The sequence below is a fragment of the Humulus lupulus genome, chromosome 6 (genome assembly GCF_963169125.1).
Source record: "Humulus lupulus chromosome 6, drHumLupu1.1, whole genome shotgun sequence".
NCBI lineage: Eukaryota > Viridiplantae > Streptophyta > Magnoliopsida > Rosales > Cannabaceae > Humulus > Humulus lupulus.
Genome location: NC_084798.1, coordinates 98,016,714 through 98,040,799, shown reverse-complemented (window position 1 = coordinate 98,040,799; position 24,086 = coordinate 98,016,714).

Here is a 24,086-nt window from a genome sequence, read left to right as displayed (position 1 = left end):
GTGGCCAATGTCTTTATGATACTGACAATACTTTCTAGGGTCTCTCTTTGGCCGATCTTTCTTCATTAGTGGGGGTCTTCTGAAAGAGGCCTGATTCTCGTTCGCTACAAAGATATGCTCCCTAGTATGTGTTTGGTCAGTGTAGAATGTGTGGGATGTTTTCCTAGGATTACCTCTATGTTTGTGCTTCCTCTGGTTGTCATCTCTTGGCCCTTCGTACACCCTTTTCTTTTTTTCGTCATTCGAACCTTCAGGGGTTGAGGGCTTGATAAGTGATGCCTTTAGGTTCTCATGGTCGTCTTCGACACGAATGTACTTTTGTGCCCGTTCGTAGAAATCGTCTAAGTCAGTGACCTCCCTTTTGAGCATATTATCCCAAAGCTTACTACCTAGGCACACTCCAGGTGTAATTTCAATCTTAAGTTCTTGTAACGACCCAAATTCACTAATAAGGCTTCAGGGCCTTGATTAGGATGTCTGGAGGGCATAATAGGGATTACGTGTGAACTTAATGATTAATATGCATGGTTATGATTTAAAACATGTTATATCATTACTTGAGTATCTGAGATGCATGACTATGTGTGTTAGTATGCATGTAGGCCTTGATTAGGTTAGAAGGGCATAATTGTAATTTTGGCCATTATGGGCATAACTGCTTTGATATACGTGATAATTGTTGAGACCACATTATTATGTGGATATATTTGTCATCTGTGACTCGAGACGATCCTAGTGAGTAAGGTAGCGGAAAAGTCATAGCGGGGATTTATACCCGGCTCGGGGTGAGCTCAGGGGTATAAATGGGAATTTAGTGGATATACTGGAGTTTATTTTGACGTTGGGGAATACTATTGGCGGTTAGTTAGGTATCGGGAACTGAGCGGGAAATAATAAGGACACTCGAGGAATTAGCGAGAATTGGGTGAAATGACTAAAATGCCCTTAAGTGGACTAAAGGGTTAGAATTAATAGGGAGGGTATAATGGTCATTTGCTTTATAGAAGTTAGATTATACTAAGGCTTTATGTTAGTGGAATTTGTAGAATATCAAAGAAGTCTAAAAAAGAAGGAAAAGGAAGGGAAAAGAAAGGAGAGAAAACAGAGAGAATTCTCTAGGTCGGTTTGTACTTCCTTCACTTGTTTCTTGAGGATTTCTGGAGTAAAGCTCAGAGGAGAGCTGGGATTAACTAGGCATCAAGGATCCTAACCTAAGACTGAGGAATTGACAGAGGTTTAGCAAGGGTTCATCAACACTTGAGGTAAGACTTAGAATTCTTCAGTTTCAGTTTCTGGTTTTTGAGTTGTGGTGCTTAAGTTGAAATTGGGTGGAACCTTAGGGAATTCATACTTGAGGCTGAGGAGGAGCAAGCCAAAGGAGTCTAGAAGAAGCTTGTGGTCAAAATTCTATCAAAGGTATAAGGTCTAAACTCTAAACTTTGATGTTCAGCTGGTTTTTACTGAGTTTTAGAGTTTAGAAGTGGCTATGGTGAATTCTGAGTTTGTGGATGCATGTGCTTAGGTTTTAGATGTTTGGGGTGCTTGGGATGAGTGGAGTGTGGTTATGAGGTTGTTTTTGAGTTTGGGTAAGAGTTGGATGAGGTTTGGTTGAGGTTGGTTCGATGAAATCGCAAAAGGGAAAAATCAGTGCAGGGCTGTCTGTGACTAGCGCTACAACGCTAGCCTTTGGGCGCTGTAGCGCTAGGCCATTTTGCTGAAGGGTTTTTGACTTCTGTTTGTAGCGTTGTAGTGCCCTCCCAAGAGCGCTGTAGCGCTACCCTGCCTACTGAAGGGGATTTTTGGGTTGTTTGCAAGGGTTTTTGACCTAGGGTTTGGGGTTTGATTCCACCACCTTGTTTGGTGGAACTAGGACATCCCTGGGGCTCGGGATTGGCCCCGGGGTTAGGTTTTGAACTTGAGGGTTGATGATGACCTTGGCTATGATTGTGTTTAGGTGAGCGCTAGGGCTCGGGGGCTCGGGGGGGATCGTGCTCAAGGAATCGAGGGATCAAAGCTATTGAATTGAAAGGTAAGAAAACTGCACCCAGTTATATGATTGTGATGGGACTAAGTGCTCCTGAGAGTTTTTCGTGTCAATGTTGGTATCACGCCATGGGACATGTAAAAGCGGCCTAAGAGTGTCGTACATACTATCAGTGCACAGAGCGCGATTCGGGTACTGGGAGCCATGAACACTGCGATAACAGAGGGAGCAGCCTGTGAGTGCTAGCCCTGGTTATCGTTTATAAACTGTGCATGTTATGAGTTGATATGCTTAGTATGTGGAATACTTGACTATATTGAATGGTTATTTGACTGAGGCTATGTGATGCAACGTGAGATATTGACTTGTCTGATAATTGCTTATGCTCTGTTGATATTGTGTTTTCTTGCTGGGCCTTGGCTCACGGGTGCTACGTGGTGCAAGTAAAGGCAAGGGCAAGCTGGACCAAGCCTGAGGTGGAGAGCTTCGAGGTGAAATGTACATAGCCAGCTGTTCGATCACCACGATCGAGGAGTGGACCAGGACAGGGATAACCTAACTGCTTGTTTTGCCTTAGTACGGCTGGTTACTGTATCTGAGTCTCACAACTTTTGTAAACGATCTTTAAACCTGTATTTTTGGGATCCCGTGTAACCAGATAATGTTTCTTAATGAAAAGTGTGGCTTTCAAGACCAAAACGCTTTTAACCCTAGATCCTTTGTAGCTTCTGCAACACGATTTTAATTAAATGACTTGATTAGCAAGTCTGGCACTTTATAAACACACAGTGTAACGGTCTTGGCTATCCAGGGTGTTACAGTTCTCCCTTGTCAGGCTTCCCACTTTAGCCGCCTCTATGTTGAACCTATGGATGTAGCTCTTCAATTTCTCTCCTTCACCTTGCTTTATATTAGCGAGGCTAGTGCCTGGCATGGTATAATCACATACGACATGATGTTTTTGGAGAAACTCGTCAGAAAATTGTTGCCATGACCTAATGGTCCCCGGCCTCAACCTCTTGAGCCACTTGTATGCAGGCCCTTTCAGCGTGATAGTGAAATAGTGACACCTTGCTCTGCTATTGATCCCTCTCAGCTTCATTAAATCATTGAAGGAGTCCAAGCGGTACTTGGGGTCTATAGTGCCCTCATATGGGGTCATATGAGGTTCTTTAAAGTTAGTCAAGAGTCATTCCAACTGGATCTCTCACATGAAGGGTGACTCGTAGTCGAACTCTTCATTGGTAATGTGCCTTCCAGACGCTGTGACGATCTTCCTCCGGAGGCTCCTCATCTCGGTGTCCAGTTCCTATCGCCTCGTATTAAATGAGTCTCTCAGCTCTGTAGGGTTTTCCTTTCTCTTCTCTGTTCCCTTATAAGTGGTCATGGGAGGTTTCGTCCTTACTTAGAGGTGACTTCAGCTTTGTTCTTATGACCAATGTCGTCCCTCCGCCTTTTCTCCTGGAGGTATTTCTCTGACCTTTGTCCCTCATGGTACTTTGTTTGGGGAGTGTTCATGGTGGAAAGCCGAGTTCTCCCATCATTTATGGGGACACTAGTTTCCTCTCTTTCACGCTCTTTCTCTTTATGCTTCAGAAGGGGTAAGCTCGACTTTCCTTGTAGAAGGTCGTTTAAAACCTCCTTCATGTTTTCTAGTGTGGTTTCCAACCTTCGATTCTTTTTGTGTAACCATGAATCTCTTCCTCATAGAAGCGAGTTCTTGAGCTAGAAATAACCGAGTGTACTCGGGGACTCTTTCCTGACCTGTACATCGAGGAACCCGGGACTTTGTGGCCAGAGCATGGTGCCACCGGGGGCCGAGGATGTGGGTGTGTTGGTGGCTCTGAATGACCTCCGTCGGGCCGAAAAGCCAGGGATTATACTTCTTTTTCCTCCCTTGGGGCAGGATGTTCCTCCAGCATATCTCCATGATTAGGCAAAGGAGGGTCTTTCTGGGAGACCCTCAGCTATTCTCCGTCTAGGTGAACCTCAACATCTTGTAGTTGATGTAAGCGTTTTGAATGCCTTGGCATTTTCCCTTGCTGGAAGTGATGAAAGAACGTTGGTTTGATACTTGTTCTTCCCACAGACGACGCCAAACTATTGACGGAAGAAACTCGTCAATGATATATGGATGGAAAACTCAAAGTTTGTTGTGAAAACCACGTAGATAGAACTTGGGAAAAACTTAAGGAAGAAACATCCAGAACAAGAATGGAGTATAATCTCATATATGGCTTTACTATCTCTGTCTACAATGAATTTTTCCAACCCCTTCATTTGAGGGGTCAAAGCCTATTTATAGATGGGCTCTAATGGCCTCTCATACAAGGTGGTCCCAAGGGACAAGTTCGTACATTGGTACCCTGTCAGAGTAGTGGGCATGATGTAGATGAGCAGAGGGTTGTGGTGTCGGTAGTCGGTACAGGGTCAGAGGTATGCAGTTCATGCCACCACCTCTTGTAATGATTCATACCACCACTACTTGTCGGGCACTAATGTCAAAATCATGCCCTTGCCTCCCTCAGGGTCACATCCCCTGTACATGAAGGTCCTTCTCCCATTTCCAAAATATATCTTCTCTCATCACCTTCAAATATTTTGCTAAGTGTTGGACACACTTACTAGTTCTCCTTCTCTACTTGGGAGGCTTGGGACATATGGTACGTGATGAGGCAATGAATTCCTCATTATGTGTGGCCTTTCTTCATGCCCCGTCACTATGGCAACGAGGCCCTTTGCATATTTTTCATACGGGCGAAGTGCCTTTTGCTCATAGGGGTTGTCACCACAATATGAGCAACACAGTGAGACACTTGGTGTCACGAGGGGTGCACGAGGCTCTTGGCATGCCGCGGCGTGTGGGGCCTCACTGTGCAAGGCACTTGGTGTTGTGAGGGGTGCATGAGGCTTGGCTGGTTGCACCATGTGAAGCCTCTCGGTGTGAGGCACTTGGTATCGCAAAGGGTGCGCGAGGCTCTTGGTAGGCTGTGCTATGTGAAGCTTCTCAGTGTAAGGCACTCGGACCTCACAAGGGGTGCGCGAGGCTCAATGAAGCCTTCAATAAGTGACCCTAGTCTCGCTAGGCGAGGCCCTCCCTTGCTTGGCCAGCCTCACTATGTGAGGCCCTCGCTATGTGCGACTTCAAGGCAATGAGGCCTTCGCAATGAGATCCTTGGCTTTGCACATAGGCAATGTGTCTTCAGCACACAACTTCACGCATGGGCGGCGTCGCGGCATCCGGAGCAAAATGGCGAGGCGCTGGGGCTCGTGTGATGTCCTCAAGGGCCCGAGGTATAGTCAATCTGGGCCTCGCATAGTGAGGCCTTCACCCGTAGATGCTAGTCTTCTTCAATGCGAGGGACGTAACTCCTAGAAGACTTGACACATGTTGGCATAAAGCAGGCCTCCTTCCTGGGTGCCTTGCACCTTTAGCGATTTTCCCACATTCACATCATGTAAGTACCTAAAGCATAGGAATTCTGTGAATTTGTTAAGAAGTTCAAAGAATTCATTGTTATGGCCTTGAAACCATATTAGGTAAAACATTAAAGATCTTGCGATTAGATTGGGGTGGAGGACATTTGGATGATCAAAACTAAGATCATTTAATTGAACTTGGATAATTGTCTAAAGCAACTGCTCAAGGACTCCGCAACAGAACAGTGCTGCTGAGCAGCGTGAATCGCACGTTTATGAAAATGTGTGTTCTATGATAAGTTATTCAAGTCTATCGACTTCTTACCCAGATCTTTTCTGGAGACATACTACCTAGAACGCATGTGACATTTTTCTAAATGTTGTGTCATCTCAAAGCTGTCTCCAAGACACCACTAGAATTATGGAATGGTCGTGAACCTAATTTACATCATTATGGAATCTGGGGGTGCCCTATTAATGTACTGAGGAAATAGGTAGGAAATCTAGAACATTGAACTGAGGTTTTCTTGTTTGTTGGCTATCGTAATGGTACTCAAGAGGGTTTGTTTTATAGTCCAGTAGACAAGAAAGTGTTTGGCTCTACAAATGCTACTTTTTTGGATAATGACTACATAATGAATTTCAAGCCTCATAGAAAAATAGTATTAGATGGAAAATGATAAACTATCGTTCCATCCTCACCGACGCAAGTCGAAGAAAACAGGTAGATTTAGAAACCACTAATCCAAGTCAGAAGGTTACAATGCCTCGTCATAGTGGGAGGGTTGCTCATAACCTAATACCTATGATATGGATAGTGAAACCCATAAGGTGGCTCATAAAGTCAGTTGGAACCAACTCTAGTGCAAACTTGGCTAATCTGTCGAACTGCCAAGCATATTCTACTACCGTTAAGTTGCCCTACTTCAAACTAGCAAACTCCTCGACCCTTGTAGCGATGACGGCATAGTTGTAATACTTCTTGTCGAACAGCTCCACAAATCTTGTCCATATCATGGTGGCGACATCGTTAGTCTGCTGAACTAAGTCCCACCATATTCTAGCATCCTTCTTAAGTAGAGACGAAACGTAGGATATGCAGCCCGCGTTGCCGAGATTCATATGCGCTAGGATCGACTCTACATTTCTGAGCCATTCTTCTGCTTCAAAGGGGTCAATTGTCCCTTCAAAGTTTGGAGCATGTTGCTTATGAAACCGCTCGTAGATTGGCTCCATGTGTTGATCTGGGTATGTCGCATAGTTCGCCATTGGCCATGCCCCATAAGGACCTACTTTATGGGGTACTTGAGCCATCTGCTAAGGTTTTGGTTGCGGCTGAGGTGGAGGCTGAGTCTATTGTCGCTGTTCTTGTAGTAATTCCTCTGTAGTCTTGCAATTTCTGCAATGTTGTTAACCGGCGGAAGCAGCTCTCTTTCTTTAGCAGTAGCATTGGTTGCACGCCTTCCCCTTTTGTGAACTAGAGGGGCTTCATAAGTTTCAGGAGCAACACTTGAGGCATTGGCATTGTTGCGAGAAAATTGTCTGAGCGACATCTTCAACAAACTTCTAACAATCGAGAACATGTTAGAACTTACCCTAATAGGCTCTAAGGCAAAACTTAATCTAAGCAAACATAACTCGGGCCTATTAATTATGATTACTTATGAAAAAATTATGTAAGCCTTCTTTATGATTAGGGTCTGTTTCTAAACTTAGAAAAATAAGTTATCTTTATAATTTACTAATTCTATTTCTAATCATCCTATATGACTTAATTCTCAGGCTCGAAACTCGTCGTTGTTCCAAAGTTAACCATATTGAGGGAGGGTTGGGATCAGTAAAATCGCTCCCACTACTATGGCTCCCTAAACTCTCAATATAGAACCCGGTCCATTGATTTGTATCCACCCTCACCAAACTTGGTCATTATTTATTAAATTTATTATTTATTATGATTGTAGAAAAAAAAAATCAAACCCATACATGTCATTAAAAAATAACAATGATATTTATTTGGAAAAAAAAAATTCACTATGTACAATCATAAATGCAAAATAAAACAATAAACAAATAAATAACAATATACTAACATAAAAAAAAATTAGGCTATTAAAATAATCGTAAACATAATAAACATTAACATGATAACTATAACATAAACACTTACATTGGCGGTTAGATTCGGAGCTTGAGCATGTGTATCGAGGAGAACTTCATGCGAATGAACTGTTGCTCTGATACCAACTGTAACGACCCAACTATTCTAGACTTTGGACCATTAATAACTACTATACACAGACACTAATCTTAAGAAAACATATATATGAAATAACCATAACTTTATTAAAACTGTAAAGAGTTAAAATACATAAAATTCATAGTAGGATATGGGATCCCATTGTTTTGAAAATAAAATAGATCATAACTTAAATCTTAAATAAAATGGTTACAATATTAAGTGTGGAAATGCATAAAATTTAAAAGACTTAAACAACTTCATCCTCGAATCGTTCGCGCAGTCCACCGATTTCATTCTCCCTCAATACACATTCCCAAGCTGCCAAGAATCTTCCCGCTGCCATAATTTTTTTCCTACACATATAAAACATAAAGGAATGAGCCTAATGCCCAGCAAGGAAAATCTACTACAAGCATGAAACATAATCATACACATAAACTATGAACATATATCATATACTATAACACATATATCATAATTCTAACCCATGTACATGGTAACTATTGGGGTTTGCTAACTAAGCAACTATAAGCCTCAGAATACAATGAGGTTTGCTAGTCAAGCAACTATAAGCCCCAAAAACATATAACTATTGGGGTTTGCTATATAGAAACTATAAGCCCCAAAACATAAATGTGATAGGGTTTGCTATATAACAACTATAAGCCCCAAACATACATATAACATAACACATAAAGTCATACTATAGCATAATCATAACACTTTTATATAAACATAGCACATATCACATAAGAACTATCCTATTTTCCTTACCAAAATACCGGGATGATGAGAACAAGGTCAGGATTTTGGAACACTCCTAAAAATAATTAATAAAGAGGTGAGTTTTCTGAAAGAAAAGAGATGAAAAGAATGAACTAAACCATCGAGAAGATACTTACCAATGAGAACCTCAAGTTCAAAGAACTTAGATGCCTAAAAAGAATACTGAGTTAGGATTTGAGTAGAGAAAAACTATAAGAATTAATGAAACAATACAAAAAAGGAACTAAGAATAGGAATACCTTTGAAATTGCTATGACTGAACTACACCTCGAAACCGAAATACACACTATGAACCTTACTTCCCAAGTGTCTAATAAGCTTAGAATGATAAAGCTTATAACCCCAACCCAAGTGTTTATCACTCTATAGTCTTACTAGCACCTGGAAGGCTCTGATCAATGCTTGAAGAATGAATGAAAAGGCTTGGTGCTAGGTCCTATTTATAGAATTCTAGGAATAAAAATCTTATTTTTGGCTTTGAATAAAAATAATGAATTTAATTGAAAATATTTGAACATTCTTCAGCCAAAGGCTTAGGACTTGGTCAAAATGTTCAGAGAGAGGTTTAAGGAGTCAAAGCTTGATATTTAAAAACAAAAATAATAAAAACAAATACAATCATAACTTCTAACTCCCTAAATCTCGTAACTCTAAACTTACCTGCGGTAAAATTAACATAACCAAAGTTGTAGGGCTTCAAGTTAGATCATCTTTATACCGTTAGAAAGCTAATTCAATTATCTACAATTTTCTAGAAATATTATTTTTCGAAATTCATAACATAACTAGGTCAAAAACAGGTCGTAAGTTACAGTACCCTAAAGTTACGAAAAATCTATTTAATTATCTAAATAACAACCTAATCCACAAATAAATAAAATGGTGACAAATGTCATGCTCCTAACAGATTCTGGTGAAGACGAAGTCTTATATTTCCCTTATTTTATCATTAAAATAATAATTCCTTAATAACCATGCATATGACTAGTGTCATCATCCTATTGGCTCTATCTAAACCTTAGGAATAACTATGCTCATGACAAGTGTCATATTCTTATTGGCTCTATCTAAACCTTAGGTTATCATAATTATCATATTAATAAGCAAAAATATTAATCAATCCTTATGTTATAATTAATATTCTTAAACTATAGGTTAAACTTATAAAATCCATAACTATTGCTAGGAGTTTCCAACTAAGTCCCGGCTTGAACCAAAATCCACAGTAATAAACATACTATAACTACTACTAGCTATTACTATTACTACTACTATCTAACTATCTAAGTAAAGTTCTTGGACTCTACATATGACATCTTAGTAGCTATGATATAGATAAGCGTTAGGCTATCTGCCATTTTAGATTTCACCTTGGAGACTGAGTACATAGTCGCATCTATGGCGGCTAAGGAAATAGTCTGGCTGAAGAAATTCTATATGGATCTCGGTGTAATTCCAAAAATAGAAAAACCACTCATTTTTTCTAGTGACAATAAAAATGAGACAATAGCAAATTCCAAAGAACATCGAAGGCACAAAAGAGCAAAGCATATAGAGAAAAAGTACCACATTATCGAGGATGTGTGGTGAAGGCATGATGTGAAGGTGATGAAGATAGCATTGGAAGGCAATCTTTCATATCAATTTACAAAGATATAAATAGAGAGCCTAATTGGGAAGCGTGTAGAATGAATGGTTTCGAGAAACATGTCCCATTATTTTGGCAGGTAGGATTTTGTTGGGTTGTATGCCCTTATAAAAGCATGTCGGGCATGTAATTCGATTTTATATTGTCAATAAAAGTAGTAGAAATTATTTAGTTTGACAACTGTGTTGCTTGATTGTTTTATTACATGATTATTGTAATAATAAAAACATTTATAAAATTCTGAACATATAAATAGTTACAATTATAGTGACTTAGTCACAGTGGATTATAGTTGTAATTATATGTTCAAAATAACGAGTCCTGAGATTAGATCAACTCATTGGATTTTCACTGATTAGGAAATCTATGATATGATCTACTTACATATTTGAGGTGTGATATTTTATCCAAGGTGTTGACTGCCTTTTCCACTGTCAACTTAATCTGAAAGATTAAAGGAAAACTAGGAAAGAACACAGGGTTTAACGCAGTTCGGGTTGTGAAAGAGCCCTAGACCACGAGTCTCTGGTATTTAGTGAGCTTGAAGCTTGTAGTAGCAAGCTTCAATGTTGGTTCTCAGGCAGCATATATATTGCACCGAGTTAGAGAGTCTCTCCCTAAAAAGAAAAATCAACCCCCCACAAGGAGATACCCCAGCCCTACTTATAGAGGTTAGGGTCATTAATGTTAATCATCTCTTATTAATGTCAGATCCCCCCATTTTGAGGTATTAAAGTTGGGTTAATACAAAAAAGGGTTGTTCTAAAATAAATACTATGGCCCAAGCGGATTCTACAGGGTCCATTGCAGAAATTCACGCACCAACTTTATGGGGAACATTTCTGTGACTGTTAGGGTGTGGCGCACACTTGCCCATATCAGGCGGCGTTGTGGGAAATGTTGATTGCCAAGCGAACAAACTCGGCACCACTAATCGAGGCTCACCAAAAGTTGTCAGATGATCCTCTCAAGGCCCAAACACGCAGTGACTGACACCTGGCATCAATTCTGGGTTTGAAGACTAGAGTTTTGGACTTGGGGAATAGCCGAGTGAAAAGGGCATCTCGGGATGTGACCTTACCTGGAGACATCCTCGCTCAGAGGACATGACTTGGGGCGTGGCCTCACTCGAAGACATCCATGACTTGGAGGCTAGCTCAGGACATGGTCTCACTTGGAGACATCCTCGCCTCGAGGGAAGACTTCGGGGCATGGCAAAACTGAACTTCGCGAAGGAGCTCGACCTCAAAGATCTTAATGGCTTGTCCTTAATTAGTCCTAATTACAACAAGTTGCGTGGCGAAAACAAGGGCAACATTTGCCCCTCAAGTCTTCACTCATCCTCAGATAGTGGAGACTTAGATTGAGGAGTAATTCAGAAAGGTCTTCATTTGAGGGATCTTTATGACTTCCTTTGAAAGGTCATGGCATGTGTTGACTCCCTATTATTGGGCCAATTAATCCGTGCAATTTGTGAGGAGTCCATTCCATTACTCAAAACTTCTACTTCGTACCCTAGGTGTCCTTTCCTTCCATACCCAAGGCATCATTTTCCAAAGCTAATGATCATGATCTGTGCCTTTTAGAATCTGACCATTGGATTGCTCTTGAGTGCCTACATCGTAGGTGATCCAACGATCGGGGTGGAGTTGTTTTCCCCCAAGTTCTACGAGTATAAAACTTGATAATTGCCTCTAAGCAAGCACTCTAACCATTCAAAATTCTCATAACTCTCTTTTCTTCTCAAACTTCCCAGTCCTTAAATTATTTATGAGTTTCTTCTACAATTCTGGATGATTGGAGAGAATCATCTTACTTTTGGGTGAATGGCAAGCGATTCTTCAAAATTAAAACTTGTTTCAGAACTTGTCGACACTACATCTCGAGTAAGTATTTACTGGTTTTGTGTTTATGTTGGGCTTAATTTGGGATTTTAGATCCATTCTTAGGAACGGGCTATTGTGGTATTTTGAGGGGAAACTTTGAACTTTTACAGGTCTTTTTAGGCTCATTTTCGTGTTAGGAGTGGTCAAAATGGCCTATTACCCACCTTGGGTAACTTTTTCCTTTATGGATACTAGATCAGAATCTAGAAAATTCTCAAACTCTAGAAGTGTTCATAAGTTCCGGTGGTGTTCTCCGGTGCTAATTTTTTGGCCCCGAGGACATCCCAAGCCTTTAGAAATTCTTTCCTCTTCTTCCCAAGCAGTAGTCTTAGGGATTCTTGTTTTGACCTATCTTTCTTCGGACTAAGGCGCTAACTGCTTGGTATGTTGTTTTAGATGTCCCAGGAGCTCCATCAACTACACAAACATGGGTTCTATGTCTTTGACGTCGAGATCATACAAATGGCCCGAGAAGCTGGGCAACTCCCCGAGAAGGGGAAGCAGGTGGATGGTAGCAGTCAAGCCCTCCTCGTGGTACGAGAGGGCTCTGCCCCGGTTGTGACAAGACCCCTTCGAGCTGGCCTCTCGGAGGAAGAAGCCAATGAAGGTTCGGTGCCGTCGGACAACACCTACACTGCTGTGGGGTTCGCGGTGGAGGAAATCCCCAGCAAGCTCTGGCACTGAGGTGCCTTGGAGAAGATTCTCACCCACTACAGGGTAGACACATGTGGGATGCTAGTGCACCTATCTCAGGAGGACAAGATAGCACCCTAAGAGCATTCATGGGCTTTGTCCCTAGAGTGCCTCTCATCTCTAGGCTGGTGCAACCCGGCCATTGCACCAATACTATGTCGACTTCCTCAAGTTCGTCAGCATAGCTCCCTTCCAGATATTCTCGAATGGATATCGGGTATTGGACGAACTTTACATTGTGTACAAGAGACAGAACTGGCCCATTCCTTCTCCCGCTGATATATTGTAGATCTATAGCTTTCGACAGTGCCCCGAAGAAGGGGGAACGGGATGGGTACTACACCCTGATGAAGCACACGATCCCAGGGAGAAGCTATAAGGCTCCGAGCAACAATGAGAACCACGCTCATAACTACAAGGATCAATTCTTCTGGGCGAGTGGCTTCCCAATGAGGACCAATCCCACCCTACTCCTAGACTTCGCTAGAGTTGGTAAGCACTTTTGTCCTCTCATAGTTTCGTCTAATAGTATCCCGCTCATAATTGATCCTTGATCTTGAAAACATCTATTTTCAGGTATCTATCGTCGCACACCTTTCGTTGATTCCTTCGAAGAAATATTTAGGGCGATGAACACTATCTGCAATGAGGAATTGGATCTCACCTTCATCATCACTGATGCCCACCTCCAGCAATATGGGCTACTGTAGGAGGGGTAGAGCATAAGCCCGATGGTCCTCACCAAATTTTGGGGCTTGAAGTAATCATGGCATGAGGCGAGGCTCCATACGGCGCAATTTGAATACACGCAACGCCTTCGTGAGGAGCATGCGGAGAGCGTCCTCGCCATCAAGGTAGCCACGGAGGCAAAGGAATACAAAGAGCTCGAAGCGGGGATTGAGTCGTCTTCCATACCTCAAGGTAAATCTCCAATTGTCCTTCATTATGCTAAGCATTTAGGGGAGGAAAATGGTCCAAACCATTCTTGATTTTTTCCCTCGCTCCTCGAGTGTAGTCAAGTCTCGGGGCGTCGTTAGTTCGACGAAGAGTATCAAGACTATCAGGACCTCATCGATGTGTTCCTTTACAATCTGAGGAGGAAGTGACACCCCAAGGTTCCATGCCTCTTGGCAAGATGACGACTATGTATGCCACTTGGTTTTGTCAGTACGAGACCAATCTGCAGGAGATGGGTCGACTTCTCCATGAATTTGGCCATTTTGTCCTCCACTCAACGAAGCCTGATCACGGTGGGGCTCCCGAGGAGATTTATACTTAGTCTCGTATACATTTTTACTTGTTTTTGTTGTTTTCCTTCTCTTCCGATGGTCTAACCAATTTTTTTCCTTTGTGCAGAAAGCATGGGTCTGTCCGAATTGGTCAGGTTGAAGTGCCAGAGGGTGCCTCCAGGTGAGGTCATTGACCTCAAGGTTTCCTCCCCTCAAGATGGGGAATCCCCTTGGAAAGGTAAGGAAATCCCTTCTAACGTGCCTGACTCCCCTCCAGTCAAGCCACCTCGGTTGATAATCTTCCTGGAACACTATGATGGGGAAGATTTAGAGACACACAAAGGATCTTGTTACTCCTCCTTGCCACAAGGAGTTGGAGCCTCTCCTCTTAAGGAGAGTGGAAGCTAGGGCAGTTCCGCAGGCCGCGGAGCTTCTTCAAGGTTTAGCGGGATCCCTGTGCGAGATGCCTTCTTGCAGCTTCACCCATTGTGGTAGTGACAATGAGGTTTCGCTGGTAGCCACCAGTCTCCACTCATCCTTGAGAGTAAGTCTTCTAATATTTACCTCAATTCAGTGTCTATTTCTCCATCTTTTTGTTTATTTGATATTCTAATTTGGCAGACTGTGGCCTTCAACCTACGGCTCGGAGACATCATATTGATGCGGTCCTTTGAACCAAAGGGGACTTGGGAGGAGTTAGCCCAGGATCGGGAAGAGCTGGCGCAGTTCCATGAAACCACGGTCCCTTTGGAGGAGCACTCGCAACTCCAGAAGGAAGTGGATGACATGAGGGCCCGTGTCCGCGAGGTGGAGGGTCTATTAGCCACTAAACGGTCAAAGTTATCCACTTTGGAGGAAACCTCATCTAAGCTGTTAGAGGACGCCGCAGGCCGCACCCACACCGTGGAGGAGGAGCTGACTAAAGCTCACGAAGAGCTTTGGTTGAGTCGGGCGGAGTCTTTGCCCCATGTCGAGGAGCTAAAGAAAACTAGGGAGAACGTTGCATAGGCCACCAAAGAGGCCAAAAACCTCCATCACCAAGCTGAAGAACTAGAAAAAGACCTCGATGTGATAGCCGACAATACACTCTTCGTTGCATGGAAGAGCAACAGAGATATGGATCTCTCATTCACCGAGGAGCCCAACATGAGGATGATGCTCGAGGCGCATCTTGAGGCAAAAGAGGCCAGGATAGCCCAGGAGATGGAATCTTTGGCCGTGGGTCACATTCCCAAAGTCGACCCTGTGATTGAGATGGGGGTGCAGGTGCTCCTAGGCCAAGGCCCCCAGTAATTTTGTCTTGTATTATATTTCAGCTAAGTAGGCCCGCGTGCCATAGTTTATTGGGGTTTAGACAATCAACGCTCGAGACCCCGAGCACTGTTGAACTATTTTTCCAATAAGCCTATGCAACACTATTTTATTTCCATGATCGCACTATTATTATCAAATTGACATTTAATAAATAGGCAACATGGGCTTTGCTAACTCAACTCACTGTTCTCGTAAGAGTCTCAAGTCATTGAATTAGGTCTTGTGCTCAAGTCTTGAAGGCATTTAGTGTTGCTCTGTAGGCTCATGGTCCTTGAGAGTAACTTTAATGTGCTGTCAAGTGAACTTTGACGTGGCCCTACGTTCCCGAGTTCCAACGACTCAGAACGAGGCCTACCTGTGGTACTTAGAGCTTGAGGATCTTCCTGTTAGTGTTTGTGTTTCATCTTAGGCTCATGGTCATGGGAGTAACTTTGATGCGGTGTCAAGTGAGGATACTTGACTATCTTATGCCTTTGACTTTTAACGACTCAGGCTTTAGGATGTCTTGTACTGTAGGGTTCTACCTTAGTGCTCGACACTTAAGACATTCAGTGTTGCCTTCTAGGCTCAATGTCCTTGAAAGTAACTTTAATGTCATCCCTTCTCCCTGAGTCCTGATGACTTAGGACTTTAGGGGGTCATTCACACTAAGCTAACTTCCCCCCGGGCACGTGATCTCATTATCCTAGGCTCAGGAGGTTGAGTTCCCCGCCCATTGACTAGGTATTTCATGACTCAAGTTTTAGCACTCGAGGTCTGGCTTCGAGTTCCAATGACTCAGGCCTCCGTTTGCATCTTGAGATCATAGGACAGAGTCACTTCTCCCCGGGTACAGTGTCCTCGGGATGCGACATCAGTCCAGACTCGCACTACTTGGGCTTTATTTACTCTTAGGTTCAGTATCCCACAGAGTATTCTGCTTAAGTTTTAGGCGACTTAGGCTGGTGCCCGAGTACCGATGACTCGGGATTCCGTTCACATCTCGAGGATTGGAATTTGTTTATTACTCCTCGGGCACACACCGTCCCCAGGAGAATGTGCCAAAGGTGTCTCATCTCGAGGATCAGGACTTCCCGATGCTAGTTTTATTCGAGGCATAAGGAGGACTTGGTCAACACTCCTCGGGCACAATGCCCACGGAAGGTGTCCCAAGTCTACCCCAGGACCAAGTATAGAGTACTATTTTTTCCGTTCACATCTTGAGATTAAGGGACTTGATCAGAGCTCCTCGGGCGCAATGTCCACGGGAGGTGACACAGGTCCGTTCTCACACTACTATGATTCTTAGTTTAGTCTCTAGATGTTAAGTTCTACTCTACTTGGAAAAGCTTAGTTTCTTAGGTTACAGACTCGAGACTAGTTTCATAGGTTTTTCTATTCTCGGGGTAGTGACCCTAGGCTTACTCCGCTTTCGACAAGCTTAGTTTCATAGGTCGTTCCTCGCGAGGCATGATGATGCCCTAACTCCATGCCCCCTAAGTGATTAGAGACTAGTCTGCATTCACTTGTCTAGGTCAGGGAGTGGGTGTTCTACGTATGGCACTAACAGAATAAAGGAAACTAGAATTTATAAGCAGACAAACAAGTTTCTTTTTTACTGTATTTTATATACACGGTTTCCATTAAATGTGCCCATAAGCTACAAAGGAGATTACATCAAATTAATAAAGTTCACTGCTCATATCACTAGTAATATCGGAGAAAATGCTCAGCATTCTAGAGATGGGGTATCGATTCCCCATTCATTTGGGCCAATTTGTATGTCCCCGGACATACAACGCTCTCAACTTTGTATGGGCCCTCCAAGTTAGGTTCCAATACTCCTGCATCGGGATCTCGGGTGGCTAAGAAGACTCTTTGCAACACCAGATCTCCGACGCCAAACTTTCTATCCTTCACTTTAGAGTTGAAATACCTGGCCACCTTTTTTTGGTAGGATGTTACTCAAAGCTGAGAAGCTTCACAGAGCTCCTCCACGAAGTCCAGGGATTCTCGGAGTAAAGCATGCTTTGTGTTCTGGTCATACGTGTCCCATCGGTGCGTGGAGATTGCTGCCTCAACTGGGAGCATGGCCTCATACCCATAGGCCATTGAGAATGGCGAGTGGCCAGTGGAGGTCCTGGTAGTGGTGCGGTAGCTCTATAAGGCCTTAGGCAGCTCCTCGGGCCAAGCACATTTCACCTGCTCAAGCCTTTTCTTCAAGGTGGCTTTAAGCATCTTGTTGACTACTTCCACCTGCTTGTTTGCCTACGGGTGGGCGATGGAGGAAAAGCTTTTCATAACCCCATGTCACTGATAGAATTCTATGAACACCTCTCTATCGAACTGCAGACCGTTGTCGGAGACTATCTTCCTAGGGAGCCCGTAGCAGCAAACAATATTATTGATGACGAAATCTAGAGCCTTCTTGGACGTGATAGTAGCGAGTGGCTCAGGTTCGACCCACTTCATGAAGTAGTCAACCGCCACTATTGTATACTTCAATCTTCCTTTTCCCATGGGTAGTGAGTCGATAAAGTCAATGCCCCAAACCGCAAAAGGCCAAGGACTCGTCATCTGAGTGAACTCGTTCGGAGGAGCTCGAGGTATGTTGGCAAAACATTGACACTTATCACACTTCTTGACATAGTTCATCTCATCTCCATTCATGATGGGCCAGAAGTATCCTTGCCTTAAGATTTTCTTGGCGAGGCTCTGCCTCCCAGTGCGGTCCCTGCAAAAACCCTCATGCACTTTTTGGAGTATCATACTGGCTTATTCCTTGGACACGCACCAAAACAGAGGTAACGAATATCCCTGCCTCTATAACTTTTCATCCATGATAATATACTAAGGTGCCTGGTAAAGTAGTTTTCGGGCTAATTTCTTGTTCTGCGGAAAATCTCTCGAGGCAAGATATTTTACTATGGGCTCCATCCAACCATCTTGGGGCTGGATTGCTTCCACCTCCTCAGGAGCTTAAATGCTTTGGGAAGAAAACTAGTCAATGGGGACTACATTGATCAACTCAGCATCCTTGGTTGTTGTAAGCTTGGTCACGGTGTCAGTGTTCGAGTTCAGCTCCCGTGGAACTTGTCGAATTGTGAAATTTTTTAAGCCATGTAGCATTTCTTGGGTCTTTCCTAGGTAAGCGACCATTTTTGTTCCCCAGGCCTGATACTCCCCAAGTACTTGATTAACAACCAGCTGTGAGTCGCTAAAAATCTTGAGGCCCTTGGCCTTAAGCTCAAGCGCAACTCGAAGTCCAACAATCAGTGCCTCATACTCTTCTTCATTGTTGGAGGTGTCGAAGCCAAATCTTAGGGCGTTGTGAACCCTGTGTCCTTCGAGGGATACTAAAATGAGACTTGCCTCGACACCATTTTCATTCGACGACCCATCCACATACAGCTTCCACGCTGGCCCGTCTATTAGGGCACTCATAGGTCCTTCATGATTTCTTGTGGACTCGGCAATGAAATCTGCCAATGCCTGTCCCTTTATAGTCTTCCTTGGGAGATAAGCAATCTCAAACTGACTATGTTCGAAAGTCCACTTCAAGAGTCTCGCGACGGACTCTGGATTTTGGAGGACTTGCTGCAAGGCATGGTTCGTGAGGACCTTGATGGGATGCGCCTGGAAGTAGGGCCTTAGCTTTCGAGAAGCTACCATCAGGCAGAAGGTCAGATTTTCCATGAGCAGGTATCTAGACTTAACTCTGAGGAGCCTTTTGCTCACATAGTATACGGGGTTCCGAAATACAGCCTTCCTCGTGAACAAACGCGACACTGATGGCATTCTCAAAGACAACCATGTAGAGCAAAAGGGGTTCCTTTTCCATGGGCTTTGATAGGATAGGAGGGTTTTCCATATGAGCCTTTAGTTGTTGGAACTCTTACTCACACTCCTCTGTCCATTCGAACCTCTGTCCTCCTTGAAGGATGTTGAAGAATGGGATGCACTTATCTGTCGCCTTTGAAATAAAGTGACTCAAGGTCGCGATCCTCCCAGTGAGGCTCTAGAAATTCTTATGCCTTCAGGGAGATGGCATGTCGATCGGGACTTTGATATTCTCAGGATTGGCCTCTACTCCCCGAGCACTGACGATGAAACCTAGGAATTTTCCAGAGGTGACACCTCCATGTTTTGGGGGTTCAACTTCTTTTCAAACCTGCAAAGAACCGAGAATAAATCTATGAGGTCCCTCATGTGATCGAGGGTCATTCTAGAATTTACCAGCATGTCGTATACATACACCTCCATGTTCCGCCCCAACTGTTCTTTGAACATACGATTCATGAGCCTTTGGTAAGTGGCCCCAACATTCTTCAGTCCGAAGGGCATCACCTTATAGCGGTAGACTCCTTTGTCTGTCCGGATGTTGGTATGCTTTTGATCCACGACATGCATGGAAATTTGGTTGTATCCCGAGTATGCATCCATGAAAGACAAGAGTTCGTACCCGTAGGTGGCATCAACCATCTGATCGATCTTCGGCAGTGGGAAATAATCTTTAGGACAGGCCTTGTTAAGGTCTGAAAAATCTATGCAGGTCCTCCAGGTGTCGTTTGGCTTAGGCACGAGGACCGGATTGGATATCCACTTGGGGTATTGTGCACTCCTGATTAAACCATTCGCAAGTAGCTTGTCCACCTCCGACTTTAGGGCTTCCGCTCTAGTCCGATCAAACATCCTCCTCTTCTGTTGGATTGGAGAGACGTTGGGATCAACATTCAAGGCATGGCAAATGATATTTGGGTCAATGCCTGTGTAATATCTACTTTTACTAGTAAGGGTATTATGGTAAATTGTATGACATTCTTTATTTAATTATATGAATTATGATATGCATGATTTATGATGTATGTTCATTTATATGTTATGTCAAGCAATCCACTCATGCGTTAGTTTTTTCAAGTGTTAGGGGCCAAGGTCTAATAGAAGTTGTGTATTTGGGGTTCAAGTAGAATTATGAGTTTTATGATAGAAAGTTTAATTATTAGAAGTTGAAGCTATTAGTTTTGGATGGAAATTACAATCAGGGTCTTCAGTGATTATTAGGAATAAATTTGAGGCTGGGATAGAAAGGTCAATTGGTTTTCACATGAATTAAGTCAGATTAAATAATTAGGTAAAAAGTCAAATAAGTTTAGATGTCGTATTTTTCTTCAGACTCTAGTTTTATGATAGGCTAAAGGGGAATAAACCAAGAACAATCTCTCGTTCTTGATCTGAGTTTGAGAAGACTTGAGGTTAAAGGAGATCACCGGTCTGGGTAATTGAAAGGATAGGAGATTCCATAGATGTCAAGGATCTAAGGTTTTGGTAGGTGAATTTTCATCTGTATGTATTCAAACCTTTACTGTTTAAGGTTTTGTCAATTTGGGTTTTTGAAGATCTAAGGTTGCTTTATTGTTTCTGGATTAATGGATGTTTAATATAAGTTTAGAGATGTTAATATATGGGTTCTAAGGGTTAGAAACATGTTAGGATAGTTGTTTTGGGGAAAGGTTTTGAGTCCCCTAGTGTTTTGGGATGTTTGGGGTCGAAATGGTTGAAAAATCGCTGAGATTTCTGGGTTTTTTCGCAGTGGTGTTGCAGCTCAAGTGGATGAGTGCTGTGGCGCAAATGCGTCTCTTTTAGGCTGAAATTTGCTCTTGATTTCAGAGCGTCGCAGCTCTATGGGAGGGCGCCGCGGCTCAAATACATTTTTCTATTATAATTTTTGGGTTTCGTATTTTGACCATAGCTTTTGATCCCGATGTCGGATTTGGACGTTATTTATATGGTTGGAAAGCTTGTGAAAAGATCTATAGTCCTAAAACCTAAGCTAAGTTTAGATGTTATTACTCTAGAGTTAGAATCATGAACTAAGATTGGTATTAATCGATTTTGATCGGTTTTGTTTAGGTTTGGCTAGAGACCCTTGAATAGAATCACACTTGGGTTGTTTATCAACTTAATTGCTAGAATTCAGGTAAGAAGAGTGGACACCTACACGCAAGGTGTACATTTGACGTACTCTATGGTAGAAACTATTTTATGTGATATGTTTATGTTAATGCATGATTTGTGCTAATGAATGTTTATGTTTAATGAGCTTATATGAAATTATGGTTATGTGTTGTGTATGTATATGCGATAACTGTTTGGCATGCTTACGTTTAAAATGCATGTCTACACTACGAAAATGCATGCTTATGATATGTTAAAAATTGCATGCTTATGTTATACGATACTTGTCCAACTCATCTTGGACTACATCTTTTCATGAGTTATGATTTAGGATATATTATTGTTACTACTATTGACTTAAATGCTGGTTAAAGTTATGGGGTTGTGTCCTACACAGCTCTTCTTGCTGGGCTTTGGCTCATGGGTACTCTGTGCTGCAGATAAAGGCAAAGAAGTGGTTGTAACGCAATAAGTTTGAGAGCTTTGGTGGAGGGCGTACATGTCAAGGAATTTATGGTCATAGGGGGTCGGACCTACATTGGAAATTTATTAATTATTTATTTTAGAAAGTTATTTTGGTTTATGGATTGGATTTTAAGTTGTTTAATATACTTTATTTATGAAAACTATGAAACTCTAGAGTTTCATTTTTTTTAAGTGGTGTTTATGAACTACTTTATAAATAAAATAGCATTTTTATTTTAAACTTTAATTATGGTAATTTTCAAGTTAATGCTTCAAGAAATTGGGGCGTTACAGTTGGTATTAGAGAAATGATTTTGTTTCCCGTAGACTATCCTGACATGTACTATCTCTGCTGAAGACAAGCTTGACTTATTACACTGTAAGCTTTACTTAAGTTGTTTTGGTTATGTGATTATTTTCCTTACATGTTTTAGTACCTTATTTGCATGTATAGAGTAGATAGCATGGTTTGTGTGCTTAGAGTCCCTAAGGGTTGTTTGAGAAAGACGCAACGAAAGAAGCTAGCAAGAAGGATAAGAAAGGTACAAAAGATAAGGATGCAACGTTTTGCACAATGGATTATCGAAAGTTTAGTGGACCATTGTGTGACAGTCATTAAGCACATTTAGGAAGTAGTCTGGGAAGGAGGACTGCTAAGTTGCAAGAAGAAGTACGACATATTCAAAGGTACGATTTCATCAAATAGGATGCTGGAAGAACTTCAGGCGGTGTGGAAGCATGTACAAGACATAGCTTGGGAAGGTGCTAAGTACAAGTGTACGCTAAAGGCCTTCGTAAGACAACAAGGGTTCACAATGTCCAACGAACCATCTGATCAAGGAATTTCACTAAAGGTGTTAGATAAGCTCAAAAGTTCTTTTCCTGTGCATAGGATGTGGCTGTAGACGTGTCGTTGTAATGGATTAATTTTAGTTGATTTTTTGTTCTTACTTTTTGGGTTATGAACTTTTGTGAATGATGGATGTTTCCAAATATTTGGGGCTTTATGAATAAATGGAGATTAGTTGCTTGATGGACTTAAAAGTATGTTTTGGTTTCTAATTTGAAAGAGTTACACTAAGATGCGCTGTTGGTTTCAAGCACGAATTGAAACCATGGCTTCTAGAAGATCAGTGCGAAGGAATGCTGGGGTGAATCTTAACCTTGACGACCAACGTGTTGTGTGACCCAGTATGCGAGCTAACTACAATGACAACCCTCCATTAGCTGATGGGGGAAATGGGCACGAGGAAGATCCTCATATCGCCTACCAGAGGTTGGAGGCACAGTTTATGGCCATGCAAGAAGGCATGAGCAAACAGGCTGAGGAGTTAAGGGGACTGAAAAAGCTGAGGCAGCAACAAGCTCAGCCAGCACCATTGATCAGAGATGTTCAACAATCTATAGCGCCGATTGTAGTGATTCCTGATGTTGGCAATCATTTGGAACCATTGTATGAAAGGCTTCGAAAGCAACATCCTCCAATGTTTGAGGGGAGTGCTGATCCGTGGAAGGCAGAGAAATGGATGAGCATGATGGGGTCAATTCTAGACTTCATGCGAGTGCAAGGAAATGACAGGGTAGCTTGTGCGACTCACATGCTTAGGGGCGATGCAAGAATTTGGTGGGAAGTTATCTCCCAGACAAGAGATGTTACTGCAATGACTTGGGCAGAATTTTAGCAAGCTTTTAATGTCAAGTACTACAATGCTACAGTACGGGCGTCAAAGGTGGATGAGTTTTCCACCTTGGCTTAAGGGAACATGACGGTGACAGAGTACACACTAAAGTTTGACAGACTTGCCAAGTTTGCGACAGATTTAGTGCCAACCAATGCAACTAAAGTAGATCGGTTTGTTCGAGGTTTAAAACCTATGATAGCCAGAGATGTGGAGATTGTACCGATAAAGGCAACAATACATATGCTTAGGTTCTGGAAATGGCTCTCACTGCTGAAAGAATGGAAGACAGAATCTGGAAAGAAGGTGCTGCTAAAAGAGAGGCAATGAAGAACACCTCCCAAGGTCATAATGCTAATGATCAGAAAATGAAAGGAAGTGACCAGTCAGGGCAGTCAAGCCAAGATAAGAGGGCCAGAGATAATAAGGGAAATCATCGCAATGGTAACGAGGAATGGGTACGGTACCTAGAATGTGATAAATGTAAGAAGCATCACCAAGGCGAATGCCAGACAAACGCGTGATATGGTTGTGGCAAGGAAGGACACATCAAGAAGAACTGCCACAGAAGACTCAGGAAAGGGTTAAAGAGCACCACAAGATGGACAATAATCTGGTTCCAGCACGTGTGTTCACTCTCACCAAGCCTTAGGCAGAAGCAACCACTTCCATGGTCTCAGGTCAGATTTTTATCGCTCAAATTGATTGTCATGTTTTAATTGATTCTGGAGCCACTCATTCTTTTGTTGCTAAGAGAATAGTGGATAGAGTTAATAGACCTCATGAGATGCATGCTAAGGGTTTTGGGA